We start from the raw sequence: 18,595 nt of genomic DNA on the forward strand, positions 1-18,595 counted from the left end.
AGGCAAGGTTGCTTATCATGGCAGGGTGGCCACTGGGCAGAATTTGCCTATATCATCTGCAGGCAGGATGCTGTCCAGGAAAAGGATACATTATACAGAATAGTATAAAGTGTTAGCTCTGCCAATATAGGGTAAACAGTCCTTAATAATTCTACTCTATAAAGGTCTGACAGATGATCCTGGGCCAGAAGGCTGAAGACTGATGCATCAATGTTTTTGAGGAATTGGGGTTGCTGTCCAGGTAAGTCAGCTGTCTCTACAGTTGTTTAACTTTGAGAAGCTACGTTTGGTGCTTCTTATATAAACAGGAAACCTTTGAGTCATTTTCAGATTTCTGACTGGGTTGAAGACTAGTTTTAGTCTTGTAATCAATCTCAAGTTTTTAACATTGAGAGAGAGGTTATAGAGTGGAGGGCATGGTTTTCAGATGGCATAACAGGCTAAAATCTAAACATAATCAAGGGATAGGATCATAATTCTTGCCGGGTGTGGTGGCACATGCCTATAATCCTAGCACTTGGGAGGCAGAGGCAGGTGGATTTCTGAGTTCGAGGCCAGCCTGGTCTACAGAGTGAGTTCCAGGACAGCCAGGATTACACAGAAACCCTCTCTTGAAAAAAAAGAGATGCATAGTTCTTTCAGTTAGAAATGATGGTAGAATTACTTTTTCTAATTGACAAATATGATGGATTGAATGTTATTTGTATACCATACTGTGTAATTTACATGATTGTTATGGTTTTGTTCAATTTATGTCTGGGAGAAGAGATTTTTTTTTGGATAGAAAAGGTGAAGTGTAGGGGTCGTTTTTGATGCTAAGTTCCTGTTTCCCAGTTGGTTCTTGATTTGTTAGTAAAGGAAGCCATAGTGAGACCTCCAGGTCTCTGGAGATAAGCAGGTAGACAAAAGGATGGAGAAGGAGATTTACAATGCTTTGGAGGGTAAAGAATCCAGCAGGCATGTGAGCACTGGGAGGAGCCAGGGCCTCTGGCCACTACTACAGGAGGATGGTAAGGGATGTTGGCAGGGGCTAAATGGAACTAGCTACTGAAGTTTAGGGCAGATGGGAGGAACAGAGCTAAGGGTAATAATAAGGGTACATTTTCCAGGCAAGAGATAGTAGAGCCAGCAATAGTGTTCAAAGGCAAGTTGCAAAGGAACAACTGTCTATGTGTCTTTTATCTGCAAATTTAAGGGAAGCCTGGTGGGAGTGGGTGGTGTGGCCACTTCCTGGAACAAAGGGAGGAAGTGCAGAACTAAACACAACACTGTATTTTTTCCTAGAGCAATTTCTTTCTTTCTTTCTTTCTTTCTTTCTTTCTTTCTTTCTTTCTTTCTTTCTTTCTTTCTTTCTTTCTTTCTTTCTTTCTCTCTCTCTCTCTCTCTCTCTCTCTCTCTCTCTCTCTCTCTCTCTCTCTCTCTCTCTCTCTCTCTCTCCCTCTCTTTCTTTCGGTGTTTGTATTTGTTTGTTTTTTTTTTTTTTGAGACAGGGTTTCTCTGGATATTCCTGGCTGTCCTGGAACTTACACCACCGCCCAGCACTAGGGCAATTTCAAATGCATCCTTCCTTTGATGTCCAGTGACTTTGACTTCAGAGTACATTGTTACCTGCTTGAGGTCAGGTGTTGGGATCCTGTAATACTCAACATATCGCTAGCAAAGAACAGGCATTTGGTGGATGACATCTGGATGGAATCAAGTTCACAACACTGAATTTTGTTATAAGCCTACTCACAAATTTCTCTTTTCACCATCAGTGTGTTGCTTATGTTAACATTGATTTCCCAAAAGATAATGTTAGCAAGAATTCTTCATAAATGAAAGAGTTGTACATTAAAAATATGCTAACATAGACCATATAACTTCGAGAAAATTGTGCTAAGTGAAGGATAGTGGTTGCTGTACTGTCCATCCAACAATTTAGTATCATATACTCGCTTTTCTGCTCCTGTAGGAATTAGTAATGGTTCCCAAAATAGCTTATATTCTTTCTTCCCAGTTCTATTGTATGATAACTCTTGAAATGAACTTTCGTTTTAAAGATTTATTATTTAATATACATGAGTACACTGTGACATGCCAGAAGAGGGCATCAGATCCCATTACAGAAGGTTGTGAGCCACCATGTGGTTGCTAGGATTTGAACTCGGGGCCTTCAGAAGAGCAGTCAGTGCTCTCAACCACTGTGCCATCTCTCCAGTTCCCTTGAACTTTTTTTCACAGTTGTTATTTTAGTATGTAAGTTTGCTTGCTAAACATCCAGGAGTTGCCTTGAGGCTATGTCCATAAAGTGAGACTTACTTTCCCTTGGAGGAAAGGAAATTTGGCTTCTCATTCACCTTTATTGTCATGGATTGCCTTCATTTTTCTCTGTCCTTCCATTTCATTACAGCATGAGTCCATTTGACACCTGAATCCAACATCATTTAGAGTCCAGATTCTTCAACTGTGTGTTCAACCACATATGGCAACCAAACATGAGTGTGGTAGAAAAGTTGATGATACCAAAATATACCTGAAAGCACAAGAGGCAATAGCAGAAGATTCCTGCCTAAGGAAGGTTTTTTTTTTTTAATTCAATATATTCTTTATTTACATTTCAAGTGATTTACCCTTTCCTGGATTCCCCCTCCCTGAAAGTCCCATAAGTCCTCCCCCACCCTGTTCCCCAATCGACCCCTTCACACTTCCCTGTCCTGCTATTCCCTGACACTGCTGCACTGAGCTTTTCCAGGACCAGGGGCCACTCCTTCCTTCTTCTTGGACATCATTTGATATGGGCATTGCGTCTTGGGTACTCCAAGCTTCTGGGCTAATATCCATTTATCAGTGACTGCATACCATGAGTGTTCTTTTGAGACTGGGTTACCTCACTTAGGATGATGTTCTTCAGTTCCATACATTTGTCTAAGAATTTCATGAATTCATTGTTTCTAATGGCTCAATAGTACACCATTGTGTATATACCACATTTTCTGTATCCATTCTTCCGTTGAGGGACATGTGGGTTCTTCCCAGCTTCTGGCTATTATAAATAGGGCTGCTATGAACATAGTAGAGCATGTATCCTTATTACATGTGGAGAATCCTCTGGGTATATGCCCAGGAGTGGTATAGCACAGTCCTCTGGAAGTATCATTCCCAGGTTTCTGAGGAACTGCCAGACTGACTTCCAGAATGGTAGTACCAGCTTGCAAACCCACTAGCAGTAGATGAGTTTTATGCTTTCTCCAGATCCTCACCAGCACCTGTTGTCTCCTGAGTTTTTGATCTTAGCCATTCTGACTGGTGTGAGGTGAAATCTCAGGGCTGTTTTGATCTGCATTTCCCTGGTGAGTAAGGATGTTGAACATTTCTTTAGGTGCTTCTCAGCCATTCAATATTCCTTAGGTGAAAATTCTTTGTTTAGCTCTGTACCCCATTTTTAAGGGGTTTATTTGGCTCTCTGGAGTCTACCTTCTTGAGTTCTTTGTATATCTTGGAGGTCTGGATTTGTGGAAAGATACTGTGTAAATTTGTTTTTGTCATGAAAAATCTTGGTTTCTCCATTTATGGTAATTGAGGGATTTGCTGGATATCGCAGTTTGGGTTGGTATTGGTGTTTCCTTAGGGTCTGCATGACATCTGCCCAGGCTCTTCTGGCTTTCATAGTCTCTGGTGAGAAGTCTGGTGTAATTCTGATAGGTCTACCTTTATATGTTACTTGACCTTTTTCCCTTACTGCTTTTAATATTCTTTCTTTGTTTAGTACATTTGGTGTTTTATTTATTATATGACGGGATGAATTTCCTTTCTGGTTGAATCTATTTGGAGTTCTGTAGGCTTCTTGTATGTTCATGGGCATCTCTTTCTTTAGGTTAGGGAAGTTTTCTTCTATAATTTTGTTGAAGATATTTGCTGGCCCTTTCAGTTGGAGATCTTCACTCTCTTCTAGGCCTATAATCCTTAGGTTTGGTCTTCTCATTTTGTCCTGGATTTCCTGGATATTTTGGGTCAGGAGCTTTTTGCATTTTTCATTTTCTTTGACTATTGTATCATATATCTTCTATATGTTATTATACATATATTTGTATGTTATATACATAGATATATATTTCTATGTATCTTCTGCATCTGAGATTCTCTCTTCCATCTCTTGTATTCTGTTGTTGATGCTTGGATCCATGACCCCTGACTTCTTTCCTAGGTTTTCTATGTCCCGAGTTGTCTCCCTTTGTGATTTCATTATTGTTTCTACCTCTTCTTTAGATCCTGGATGGCTTTGTTTAATTCCCTCACCTGTTTTGTGTTTTCCCTTAGTTCTTCAAGGGCTTCTTGCTGTTTACTTGTGTTCTCTTGTATTTCTTTAAGGCAATTATTTATGTCCTTCATGACGCTCTTCATGACGCCCTCCATCAGCATCATGACCTGTGATTTTAAATCCAAATCTTGCTTTCCTGGTGTGTTGGGGTATCCAGGACTTGCTATTGTGGGAGAATTGGGTTCGGATGGTGCCATATTGCCTTCATTTCTGTTAGCAACGTTCCCACCTTTGCCTTTTGCCATCTGGTAATCTCTGGTCTTAGCTGGGCCTGCTGTCACTGGCAAGAGCTTGCCCCTCCTGTGTGTGTGCCTGTAGGTCTATCTCAGCAACCTTGGGTGAGCTGCTTTCTCCTGGCACAAATTGCTGTGATGCTGCAGAGTTCTTGGGTACAGATGGAGTCCTGGTGTGGTATGTCCCAAGTGATCCTCTACTCTGGTGAAGCCTGCCTACCAATCTGTTGCACAGTCACAGAAGCAAAGATGACAGCCGAGACCTACTCTCTTGTAGTTGTATTTGGGTATGTACCTCTGTGGCCCCGATCAGCTCTGAATGCAGGCTGTGCTGGCTGTCTCCTCTTCACTGGCTGCTTCGTTTAGAGTTGGCTTCCTGCACTGCTTAGAGATGGCGTGCTGTGGCCGAGGCTGTTCCCAATCCAGAGGCAGAGACCAGAAGGTTCTTGCCAGAGGCCTCCGGACTGGATCCTTCACTCTGCAAGGCCAGACTCAACCTGTGCAGGCTGCCTCTTCCTAGCTGGCTGCTGGGTGTAGAGCTGGCATCCTGCAGTGCTTGAAGATGGCACACTGTGGTGCTGCCTAAGGAAGTTAATTCAAGGTCACATTTATGTTGGATCTCAGGTGTCTGCAGAAGCAGTCATAACTGTGTGGCAGCTCTCAGCTTCCCAGAAGCTGTGGGTCTGAATTCTTTTTGTACCGTGCATGCCATCACTCTGTGCAGCACCAGCAAACACTGTTAGGAGCTCCTCTGCTCAGACTCAAGCTGTTGTTTCCACAGAACACGCATGGTTTCCTGACTCTAGAGCAATGTAACAGAAAACTGAGAATTCATATTTGCCTACCATCATTCCTCAGCACACATCAAAGTAGTGAATCTTTTGGTTATGTTTAAGATTTTAAATTTGTTTAAGTTACTGTTTTGCATTTCATGCAAAAAAGAAATCAGTCAATGAATCTTGGCTGGTGTCTTAGCCAGGGTTTCTATTCCTGCACAAACATCATGACCAATAAGCAAGTTGGGGAGGAAAGGGCTTATTGAACTTATACTTCCGCATTGCTGTTTATCATCCAAGGAAGTCAGGACTGGAACTTGAGCAAGTCAGGAAGCAGGAGCTGATGCGGGAGGCCATGAAGGGATGTTACTTACTGGCTTGCTTCCCCTGGCTTGCTCAGCCTGCTGTCTTATAGAACCCAAGAATACCAGCCCAGAGGTGGTACCACCCACAAGGGGCCCTACCCCTTGATCACTAATTGAGAAAATGCCCCATAGCTAGAACTCACGGAGGCACTTCCCCAACTGAAACTCCTTTCTCTGTGATAAGTCCAGCCTGTGTCAAGTTGACACACAAAACCATCCAGTACAGCTGCAGAGTAAGACAGAATCCAGCAACTTCAGATTTGGCCTTACATGTAGTTCCTCCATTTTGTACCATATTTTTCTGTATTAAAAATTATGAAAAAAACTATGAAATTGGGCTGGAGAGATGGTTTAGTGGTTAAGAGCACTGATTTGTTCTTCCGGAGGTCCTGAGTTCAAATCCCAGTAACCACATGGTGGCTCACAACCATCTGTAATATGATCTGATGCCCTTTTCTGGTGTGTCTAAAGACAGAAACAGTATACTTACATATAATAAATAAATAAATCTTTGGGCCTTAGTGAGTGGGGCTGGAGCAAGAAGGGGGGGAACCTATGAAATCTGAATGTTAATCAGTTGTTAACGTGGTGAAGGTGGCCCTTGTCCTTCCATATAAAAAAATTGAGCCAAGAATTAAGTCTTCCTGTCAAAAGAAATAAATGGCCTTAAGATAAATTTGCTTCCAACTTATAAAGGAATGTTTGAATTGCTTGTTTTGTATTCCTGTAAGTCAGAGGTTGTATAAAATTTTCTTGGTTACAAGGGGAAAGGGATTAAGCAGTCCTTGCATACATGATGGCTAGGAAGTAAAGCAACAGACAGGAATTCTGAATGAAGAAACCACCTGACCTCAAAGAGATAACATGGAGCTGATCTGAGTTCTGATCCTGGCCCAGACTCTATGATACTCACAGCATTATGAGCTTATGGGACCAGCCACTTGTATTTGTGCCATGGACTGACCCAGCCGGGGAAGTCATGACCATGGGAAAACCAGGGCTTTGGTACTCAGGAAGGCATAGGTGTGGCGAGGTAATGACAGACAGACACACAAGAGAGCGGTTTGAATCTGCTGAAACTTTAATTTTTCAGTCAGGCATATTTTTAGTATATTGAGGAACAGGTCGAGGTTGGAACACCTCCAGAAACACTCATACAGTTTCTAAACAAGGTAGACTTCCATCTTAATTAGAAGAGTAAGTAGACATGACATGGTGCCCACAGGAACTATTGCTCTGTAAACCATGGTCAAAAGCAGACTTAGGCCATGAACTTTAGACATGTGGCATTTGAGTCTAATTTTTGGTTACTTAAAGTTGTGTTAATAATCAATAGGAGAACCTGGGCTTTCAGGCCAATTTGTATGATATAAGCCTTCTTCTGCCACCAAAAGTCAAAATGCTTTAAGAATGAGCAATGTTCATTACAAGAGTCCTCTGTACTGCCCTGGAAAGCAAACCCCAAGGTGATCTGGCTCAAGCTAATATATCTCTAAATTTAAAGAATACTACAGGACCTCTGCCCTTCAATGCTATTACCCATCTGTAACCTTCTTTACCATAAGCACTTGTATAAGGCAATGGCTCATCAGTAGTCCTATATTTTCTCCTACTGTGTTCTTCCTGCTACAAACTATCCATAACATTCCCTAATATCTCATATTCTTTGGTCACTACTTTTGCTAAGGCTAGTAATAAAGAGGGGCCCTGATGAGAAACAATCCAAGACCTTCTTTCAGTAAGGTTCAACATGAGTTCATTGAGTTCAAGACTGGGAGCAGTAGGCATAACTGCCACATCCTCTTTTCCTTCTACCAGAACATCAAATCCTCCTTTATCAATTAACCAGCTTGTAGGCTTGGATCGTGTGATATAAAGAATTAAGAATAGGAAGAAGAAAGACACAGTGCAGAACCCATAACATAGAAAGCACAGTATCTGTGGAGAACATCGAGGCCCTTTTCAAGGCCAGAGGTGGGCACTCTGCCAGAGACCTCCAGGGAGCCTAGCCCCAAGGGGCATTTATCTCTCCTCTGCCTTAATGATGTACTGTCCTGTCGCACAGACGACACTGGAGTTGGTGTGGCATATTTGCACATTTTCCAGAAGACATCTTGAGCTACTCAGAGGAGTTGGTTTCCTATTTAGGAACAGTCTCAAGCCTCCTAGGCCTCAGCTTCTTTGGTCAACCCTGGGAACATCCCCTCTCGGCTAATGAGCACCTGTTTCTTCGTTTTTTTGCCCTGCCTCTTCAGCTACAGCTGCCTCTTCAGAGCACCCACGGCCTCCCTTTGTTTCTGGTGTGCCATGTTGATGTCTCCCAGGACTGGATATGTCTGAATGCTTGGCTTGTGGCTGCATATGGATATGGAAATTGCACCTGACTGTGTTGCCCAATCTGGCCTCACATTCCTAGTTGCAGGAGAATCTCCTGCCTCAGCCTCCCAAGTGCTGTGATGATATGTGGGTGCCATCACCTTGGTTAGAAAATACGTTTGATCAAATACAGTAATGGGCCTGGCTACTTCCAACAATGGGGACATCAAAATTCGGAGCTTCCAGCCATCTTAGCCTATGTCTAAAAGTGAGGGTCTCCACTGTCACTCTGTGGATGAGGCTTTGTTAAGAAAAAACAAGCCAGGCAGTGGTGGTGCACGCCTGTAATCGTAGCACTTGGGAAGCAGAGGCAGGCAGATTTCCGAGTTCGAGGCCAGCCTGTTCAACAGAGTGAGTTCCAGGACAGCCAGGACCCCACAGAGAAACCTTGTCTTGAAAACACCCCCCCCCCCAAAAAAAGGACAAAACCCCACGAAACCAACCAGGCAGCATGTAATCTTCTCAGAGGTTACAAACAATACTGCCAGGCTTAGGTCATTCAGTGATAAGGTACTTGGCATGGTGAGGGCCCAAGTTCATAGCCATTACACAGATTGACAACAAAGTCCAGGAAGATCCCAGGTTTTCTCTCCAACTCCCAAGAAAGAAATTGGAAAACATGTGTAAGCACACAGGACAACCTGTCTCTTTGAGTTTCAGGCAAGAGGGTGCCACTACCATAAACAAGTATGTGGTAGAGAGATGGCAGAGACAGAGAGGTGGAGAGGTTTGTATATTGTGGAGAGGGGCTACACTGGAGATGTGATGGCAGTGAGGCTCAGGCTGATGTGGATGGCCTGTGCTGCCACCTAAAGCCTTGTTGATGTAGGAGGGCCCAGCTACCACTGGAGGCCACACTGATCTGGGAGGCAAGCCCTGCTCTAAGGGTGATGTCTTGGTCCTGATGCTGCTGACAGCCAGGTCTGCTTCTTCCATAGCTGGGGGCTGTGACGATGTCCATAGTCTGTGCTGTGGTCTCAGACCAAGTGGATTCTGTGGGGGGTGCTGCTCCTTGAGTCCATGATGGTATCTTGATCAGGTCTCAGTAGGGCCTGTGGCCCCTTATAACACCAAGGACTTGTGGTTGTCCATGGCTGCAGCCTGAAACCATGCTGACATCAGTGGCTCTGCTGACTCTGGGGGCCATATTGATGGGAGTGGTTTGCACGACCCCCTGAGGCTAAGGTGATACCCATGGACCAGGTTGTCTCCAAGGGTCCACTGTGGTTCTGTGGTCCTACAGCTGCTGGGGTGTTGTGCTGATGCAAGTCACTTAAGAATACTAGGTTTAAACCCAGTCCTTTTAATTGCTGCTATTACAAACTGTTTAGGATAGACAGTCAAACTCATGGTCATATTAGATTCTCATTTAGTTAATTATAATAACATGTTTTCAAGGTTATTCAAATAGTAAATAATTAAAAAAATTAATGATTAGCAATTCAGTCATGCTATATGTAGATAGCTTCAAAAGCATCAGTGATCCACAGAACATGGCATCGAAAGTTATTTCTTTTTTTTGTTTTGTTTTGTTTTTTGGATTTGGTTTTTTTTTCGAGACAGGGTTTCTCTGCATAGCCCTGGCTGTCCTGGAGCTCACTCTGCAGACCAGGCTGGCCTCGAACTCAGAAATCCGACTGCCTCTGCCTCCCAGAGTGCTGGGATTACAGGCGGGTGCCACCACCACCCGGCTATTTCATTATTAAAGATCGTGTGACTATAATTTTCATAATTGTTGTAATTGGATTCAATGCATATTTGAGAGAAAAGGAGGTTTGGTCTTTCTGTCTATTGTAATGCTAAGTGCGGGTCCCCAAGCCCTGGAATCTGCATATAGACCTGTGACCCTACCCCCAAGTTATTTCTGATTGATAAATAAAGACAGAAACAGCCAATAGTTAGGCAGAGGAGACATAGATGGGTGTTAGGTTTCTCCGGCTTGGAGTCCAAGGAGAACCATGAGAAGGAGAAGGAGGTGCATGAGGGAGAAGGAGAAGATGCCACAGGTTAGGTGAGCCATAATCACATGGCTCCGCGGGCTGGCAAATTAGAGCTACGAGCAGCCCAGAAGAAACAGAGAAAATAGTAAGTAATAATTTGGGGTTATCAATAGGAAAGTAGATTTTAATACCAAAGAGGATTCTAATCCTAGCTTTTGTGCCATTTAAGGCTTATTGCAAAAATAAAGGCTGTATGTATCTTTTATCGGGGAGCTAAAGGTTGGAAGGTGGGTTAGAAACCTGGGTCGGGATTAAAAACTTCTACAACAATCTGCCTTCAGAGTGCTGACATTAAAGGTGTGCTCCACCATGATAGCTCATTAAAGAGGAATGGCAGCCAACAACCACAGAAGGAATATGTATTTGGAAAAGCATCCTTTGCAACTCAATAAAATAGTTGACTGAGACCAAATTTATCAATAGAGGCTGAAACATTAGATGTCAAGTTGTTGTTGAGAACTTAAGGCTGATAAAAGCATTGTCAAGTTAATGGCCAATATAGAGGAAAATGTATTTTTATATTTTAGTAAGGAAAAAAAATTTGGCTGTTACCACTCAACCAGGCGGTTCTATTTTGTATTCTATTTGTAGTGAGGAACCTGTCCCTTTCACTATGATAGAATATTAAGTGTAGAGCAGTGTGCCTGACCGTTTCCTGCCAATGTAGAGTGGGGAACAATAGTGATATTGTCCCATAGTCCCAAGTTTGAGAAGTGGCACATTCCCCAGTGGCTACAGATGTCCCATTAGTAAATAAAATTCGTAGTTTTGTTTTTGACTTAAGTATATTACTTTTTTGCCTGACGAATTACCAACCTGTTAAGTTACAAATACTTAAGTTATGTGGCCTCATTTATTTGTAATCACAGAGTTACATATTTATTTTGGCTTATGGATAATATTTTAAAAATTATTGAGCCATAATTGCTAGGGACAGAATGAGTTTGTGAACCCCAGTGTGTAGGGTAATCACTGTATTAGAACTTAGCACGTTAGATGATATTCATAATTATGACTTGATTCAAAATGATTTCTTGAGTCATTGTCTCCAGTCCTGGAATTCACTTATTTAGCAATTTGACTGTTCAGCTCCTCTGGAAATCCTGTCTCTGCTTCATGAGAGTTGGGAGTATAGGCAAGCACCCACCCCTGCCCTGCATTTATGTGGGTGCTACAGATCTGAACTCAGTTCCTCACAGTTGTGTAGCAAATTCTTGACCCACTAAGCCTTCCCCCAAGCCCTGATATCTGATGACTTTAATATATATAGAGATGAACCATCTCTGTCCTGAACTTTCATATCTTTGAACATCTCCTTTAAAATGACTTTGTCCTCCATTTTATTTGTCCTCTCTCATGGCTGCAGCCAGGGTGAATTACTAAAGTTACTTTTACTGTTTAACTCTTTCATTGATTCCTCCTCTGGAGTATAGGCTCACCAGGTCTCCAAACCCTGCAGGACCTTCATTCTCAGTCCTCCATTTGCCTCCCTAGCTTCCTCTGTCTGGATACTCTGCAGCCTATGCCACTCTCTGCTTCATGCTTCACAGTTCCTAGAATACACGCTGTCCTCCATCCTCTGCCCATGCACATGCTGCTCTGGATTTTTTCTACCTAATAGAACTAATCATTCAGTTCATATTATGACTTTATTGACATTTTCTAGCTGTGCCCCCCAAAGCTTTCCCTCAGATGTAGCTCTGAACTTATCCTGCAGCTGTTGCCTCTCTCACCACACTAAATGTGTTTTAAACACTGGGAATCGACCTGTTTGTCCATTGGCACAAAAGATGTGGTAAAGTGAGTGGTGGACAGAATGTATGCTGTGACTAACTATTGGTTAGAATGAATTTTTGTGAACTGTGGTGGAACATGCTTTTCTCAGCCTTAAAAATACAGTTTTTTCATTTTTCTTAGTGGAAATAACAGCTGTGTAGAGACAATTTTTAAAATATCATTCCCCCAAATCTTCATTTTCTTTTTTTTCTTCACTGTTACATTTCAGGACATGACCTGCTGGTAAGGCAGCTAGGAGCTCTGTCTGTTACTCCTGAAATTAAGCTGTTTCTATATTTTCAGTTGTGGGTCCAGAGAACCATGCTGCTTTTTAGGGATAGGGATGGAATATTGAAGTTGAATTTATGAAGGAGGGAGAATGAGAGCGATTTTCTTTGAGTATCTCCTGTTTTTTCTGGGGGAAAACACCTCAGGTTTGCAAAGTCAGTTTTGAAAACAGTACTGATTGTTTAAGTGATTGCAAACACTTTCAAGTCTCTAAGGTGGAGGAAAGAAAGTGTTGAACTTTGGGAAAGGAGTTGGTTGGGAGAGGAGTTTGAATATTTCAACAGTAAGGACTATTGTCATAACAATGGAGTCTCAGGTCTGATATCACAGAGGCCTCCTTTGCCAGCCAGCAATTTACCACCGAGGCTATGTCACCCCCAGCTCGGGAGAAGGACCTTGACTAGGTCTCTTTGCTCTCTGTGCTAGCAGCTCGCATGCACTGTGTCTACTGAAAGTGTCAGCTCTCACCCAGCAGGCGGGTCACAGGCAGGATGGGGGCGGGGCGCGCTAGAGGGATGTGGGGGAGGCGAGGAGCGGGGCGGAGCCATTGTGAAGCCAGAGGCTGAGCTGACCAAGGGAGCTAGGGGTGCGGCTCGGTGCCCCTAGGAGGCCTGCGGACCTGCTACCTTCTCCGGCCTTCCTCCTGGCTGGGGCGAGGTCACTGAGTGGCTGCGGTGCTGCCGAGGCCCAGGTGCAGTGTTTTGCGGCGGCGACCCCCGGGCCGGGGGGCCGGGGAATGGCGCTGACCCTGGAGACCTCGATCCCCTGCGCTGCTCTTGCAGCTCAGGCTGCAGAATTGTGTAACCCGTGACCTCCGGTTCCCCCTCCGCCGCGACTGTAAGGCCACCCCGGCCCTGCCACCCGCGCTGTGTGGTTCGCTGACTTGTGCGCCCACGGATCTGCTTCGGAGTTCCGCCGCTGGAGATGCCTCCTTCCTCCAGCGCAGGTCAGTCCTGGCCATTCATTCCCTGATAGTTCTGTGCTTGGTCGCTCCTCAGGCTTTTGCAGATCTTGGCAGGGCTCCCTTCCTCTCCTCCCCCAGTCTACCCGCACCCCAGATGCAGTTCTCCAGCTTGCTGTTCCTCACATAACAGTAAGAATGGTGTTTTTAAAAAGAACTTGGATTGAACTGCTTGTGCTCAAATCCTCCAAAAGCCCTGGGTTACACACAGAACTGAATCTAAGCTGCTTCTCCCTGCCACTAGGGCAGCTTCCAACCTAACCTCAGCCTTACCCCATGACTCTCACTCTCACTAGGGCTTTAGGATGCTACCCTGGCAGATGTACGGGATACCATCTCTGGCTGGTGGCAGTTGTTCTTGACTTCTATTGCTGTTCTTTACTTGAGAGAACTTCTCCTGGTTCCTAACATAGAAGCAAGTCTCCCTCTCTTTGTCATTTGACTCTTTTGTTTAGCATTAAATTAAACATTATTTTCCCTTTCTCATTCCTTTTTATTATTAGATACACTTTACACTTGTTAATTATTCCCATTAGAATTGTTGGCTCTCTCTTCCTAATTACAGGGCAAAGATCTCATTAGATTTATTCATAATTTTATCCCTAGTACTTAGAACTGTGTCTGGCACCTGAGAGGCTCTTTGTAAAAATTGCTAACTAAATGAATGCTGTAGATGATTCGAACACTTGACATCTTCAGTTCAGATCCTGCCTGCTCCCGTTGACTGACTGCATGGCCATGGACCGGTTAGTGACTTCTGGGGCTTCATTTTATTCAGCTGTGTGTGATGACTATAGTATTACCTACTCTGTAGCTCTACAGTGAGTAACTGAGTTAATCCATGTTAAAGATCAGAGGCCTGAGTTTCCCATGCTTTGTGTAGAGGTCAGAGGTCTGAGGTCAGTGTCTTCCAGTTGTCTCTACCTTAATTTCTCACTGAACCTGGAGCTTGTATTTCAGCTGGCCTGGCAGACTCCCAGGACCTGTCTCTTGTGAGACAAAGAGTTGGAGTTAGAAAGAAATGTGCAGCCCTGCACCAGATTTTATGTGCATAAGGATTTGTACTTAGGTCTTCATGCTTGCAGAACAGGCACTTCAGGAAACCCTGGCTTTTCCCAAGTAGCGTATATATCAGGCTGGTTTCCAAGTCAAGTGATCTAGCTACTTACTTCTGTCTCCACAGTGCTGGAATAAACGGTGTGTTACCATTGCCTGTCTTCTGACAACATTTTTTATTGTTGTCATAAGACAAAATAGAATTAGTTTTTATATTTTGTTTTTTTTTTTGAGTGAAATTTTGCTGCCTATCAGAATTTATTTGACTTTTTAAGTAGTTTCTATGTATGTCTAGAATAAAATAAAAATAAATTTCTGAGAATGAGAAAGCCACCAGAGTGGCTTTCCTAGGTTTTGCTTTGATGTTGGAAATAGGATTGTGGTGATGAAATAACTTACTGGGGCTTCTTGTTTCCAGACCAGAAATCTCGAAGATCTCAGGGAAGTCTGTTTCTTGAAGTATTCAGGAACGAGAGGTGTTTTATTATCTTTAGTGTGATGTTTTCTACCATTTTTGTACGAGGAGTTTTTCCTGTGTTGTATTTTGGTTCTTAAGTTGGAAAGTAAAGCAACCTAGTAATATTCTTCATTCCTACCTTTGCTCTCTTTTTTTAATGTGTTGTTTTCCCTTTATTGTTTATGAAAATGAAACCATATCTTTGTAAAAATGAAAACTTTGAGGTGATGCATCAAATTATTCTAATAAACTTATGATTGTGCCTATGTCAATTATATTTCCATAGTACTAGTTATTTTTACTTAGCATTTGTCCTTGGCAAAATGGCTTTTTGTAATTCCTTTTATATCTCAGTCTCAACTTTAAGTCAGGATTCTAAGCCTTGTGCCTGACAGTTAAAAATAAACATGAAACACTACTTGTCTTTTTAACATTTGTTCCAAAATTTAATAATTAGTAAATTACTCTGTATGGACTATGTTCCAGGACTCTTTGCTAAGTGGCTTCCCTTTTGATATTGAGAAGCAGCATATAAATTTGGCACACTCAGCAAGAAACAGATTTGTAGAGATAATAATGGTACTTGGTTGGGTTACATGGTAGGAAAGGAACTGGGATTTTCACTTACTTCCCTTTCATTCATAACCCAGGTCCTAACTCTTTTGTAGGCTATATTTTAAAAGAACAGAGTTTTGCATTTTTGCCATACATTTGTAAGTGTTTTTTTCCTCCAAATCACTGGCAGTTTTTCATTATTTCTTCCTAAGACAATGTCTGTTTCCTGGAAGCTATACTCATGGGTGTGTACAGGATGCTGGAATTTGGACTCCAGGCCTCATGATTGCACAATAAGTTCTTTTAACCTGGGGACCATCGGTCTAGTCCCCAGAACAGTAGTTTATAAAGAGTTTAATATAGATTTAAACATGGAGATTAGGGAGGAGAAACACATGCAAGCATGATAGGCATGAGATAAGGAGAGGTAGATGTGGGGAAGCGAGCTATGTAAACCAAAGACAGAAGTGAGTCTGGGCCAACAAGAGATGATGTGAAAAACCTTTAATTAGTTAATTAATTAATAACTACATTAATTTATTCTGTGTTCGTATGTGTGTGTTAGTGTGCATTTATGGAGGCCAGAGGATAGTGACTGGGCAGGTTATCGTCCTACCACATGGGTTCTGGTGATTAAACGTGGATCCTCATGTTTACTAACAAGTGCTTTAACCCCCTTTGAAATTACATTTATTATTTGTGTATGTGGGGGTGGGCAGGAGTTGTATATGTGGATGTTGTAGAAATTATTTAATCCCAACTCCGGTTTTTACCCTGCCTTTGACCACTTAGTTCTCAGATAAAAGACACACACAACCTTTCTATGTACAATTAGCCTTAATCAGCACAAGAGCTGGGCAGATTGTGCACCTCTCGCTGTTGTCTATTTCCCACTACTAATCCCACGATAGAATGTGCCATGTTTCATTTGGACGGCTTTTATTTACAGGTAGCCAACCCACATGGTCTTTATTTTACGACTCACCTAACACATGGTGTCTTCCCCCTTGTGGTTCTTCTCTGATGCTGGAAGTCCTGGAATGCTAAACCCTGCCTGCATGGGTTTCTTCTGCCCAGCTATTGACTGTTGTCATCTCTATTCACCAATCAGAAATAATTTGGAGGCAAGGTCACATAGCCTCACTTGGATCTACCTGTGCACTTTCTTGTCTCTGGGGCAATACATACAACAGACCAAACCTCATCAATAGAGGTCCCAGGTATTGGACAGGTTATATCAGACTTGCCTGCAAGAACCTTTACCCATTGAGCTCTCTTACAGCAGCGGATGAAAATCCTTTTACAGGATAGTTTGGTCCTGTGGCCCTGCACATGTAAGCTTGCGTGTGGAGACCAGAGGACAACCTTGGATGTCATTCTTCAGGTGCCATCCACTGTTTTTTGTAAAACAGGATTTTTGATTGGCTTTGAATTGGATAGGTAGGCTCAGATGGCTGGCTAGGGAGGACATGGAGTCTCTGTCTCCCTGGCACAAGTGTGCGCCACCAAACCAGATTTTATTATTGTTGTTATTATTATTATTGTAATTGGCTTCTTATGTTTGGACTGAGTATCTGACTCAAGGCTTTCCATGAGAGCAGGAGGACAAAAAATGTCTGTGATTGATATGTGTGTTGTATATGATTGTACTTGAGCCTAGTATAAAAGGGAACCAGAATGTTGCTTTCTGACTTAGTCTTGCTTGATCACACTCAAGATTTAACAGAAACTTCTTGAAGGTTTAGTTATACAACAAGGGTTGTATAATTCTCTAAACTCCATCATTCTTACATCTGAGAATTCTAAGAATATACTTTGTTTCATTTTCCCCTTTTAGGCACAGTCTGAATTATGTAGCCGAAATGGAGAATAAATTACTAATACTAAAATTATTAAGTGTTCTTAAGTTTATTAGGGTACAGGCTAGGTTGCTGAAAAAGATTGTGGATGCAATACAAACAATGTTGAGACTTTTGCCTGTTGTAGTCCAAACGTAGGCAGCTAATCCACAGAGGGCAACATTTCTCTGGCTATTCAGGACCACAGGCCAATCTCTAGGGATCACAGTAGAAAGTATTTTACTTTACTGTGGAGAAATGGCATGATAATGCTCCTACCTTGCTAGCTGCAAGGCACCCTAGGATGGTTCTGTCACTCTCAGCATACTGAGATACCGAGGAGGTGCACTTCCTCAAGCAGAGGATCCTGGTGTTCTGCCAAGCAAGCTGCAGAACTGAGGAAGTGGCTTCATGCTCATTTTTTTTCATGAGAAAGTAACGTTGTTTATAGCTTAATTAGACAACACATCTAACACATCTCAGAGTTGGACTGCTGACAGATTTCTCAGTCTGCAAGGAGGTTTGGGTCACTTTGAACCGAGATATGCTATTGCTAAGGAAACAGCAGCTGGTGAGAACTAGAAAATGTGGGAAAATCTTATTCTGCTTTGTCTTTAAAAAAGTTGAAACTTTGACTAAACTGTGTATTGACTGACTGGGCTCTGTACCCCCTGTGTCCAGGGTAATGTGAAACTCTCTTGGGACCTCAATGCACTAGACTGAATTAATTAAACTGCTTTGGCTTCTGACATGTAGTGCAGTCACTGCACCTGCCCAAGAGTTCTCTTGATTGGTAAATCAAAGACACACCAGACACACACACACACACACACACACACACACACATTTGATATGTCTTAACTAAGCTCAATAGCTGGACATTTGTAATCCTGCTGATGGGTAGCACACATTTCCCTCCAGTATCCCTGGTTTAATGCATTTTAAATTTATGTTGTATCTTTGCTGCCTGTCATCTTCTGCGCCCCCTCCCCATAGGGTTGCATTCACTTTCCACCTACAGTGTAGGATGCTTTCCCTCTTTCAGTTCTTAAATCTGATCCTTCTCTTCCTCCCCCCTCTCCTTCCCTTGCACTTGAAATTTAAGTCTGCCCCTGTCTTTCTGCCCAGCCCTTGGCTGTATGGCAACTTTTTATTACTCATTCGAATCAGGGGAGGGGGGCAGGGACCCTCAGATCTGGCAGTGCAGCTTTTCTGGAGCTGAAATAAGCATTAGAACCAATACCCGACATCAGATGTTAACATTTTACAAATGTGTTTTGTTTTTGTTTTTTTTTTTTTGGATTTGGTTTTTTGACACTGGGTTTCTCTGTGTAGCCCTGGCTATCCTGGAACTCACTCTGTAGACCAGGTTGGCCTCGAACTCAGAAATCTGCCTGCCTCTGCCTCCCAGAGTGCTGGGAAAATCCTCTATTCTTAAAGGAAGTTTTGTTAATTCAATATCAAGAACACATTTGTAGAGCCGGGCGGTGGTGGCCCACTCCTGTAATCCCAGCACTCTGGGAGGCAGAGGCAGGCCGATGTCTGAGTTCGAGGCCAGCCTGGTCTACAGAGTGAGTTCCAGGACAGCCAGGGCTATACAGAGAAACTCTGTCT

General features: G+C 42.9%; 1 protein-coding gene across 1 annotated transcript in view; it reads left to right on the forward strand.

The window, feature by feature from the left end:
* The first annotated feature begins 12,647 nt into the window (after window positions 1-12,647).
* LOC127666578 (PRAME family member 12-like) overlaps window positions 12,648-18,595 on the forward strand; it is a 55,268-nt gene continuing 49,320 nt past the window's right edge. Inside the window, exon 1 of the mRNA XM_052159482.1 lies at window positions 12,648-13,060. The gene's annotated coding sequence lies outside the window, so the exon portion shown is untranslated. The remainder of the gene's footprint in view (window positions 13,061-18,595) is intronic.

The sequence above is a fragment of the Apodemus sylvaticus genome, chromosome 16, assembly GCF_947179515.1.
Source record: "Apodemus sylvaticus chromosome 16, mApoSyl1.1, whole genome shotgun sequence".
In the NCBI taxonomy this organism is placed as follows: domain Eukaryota; kingdom Metazoa; phylum Chordata; class Mammalia; order Rodentia; family Muridae; genus Apodemus; species Apodemus sylvaticus.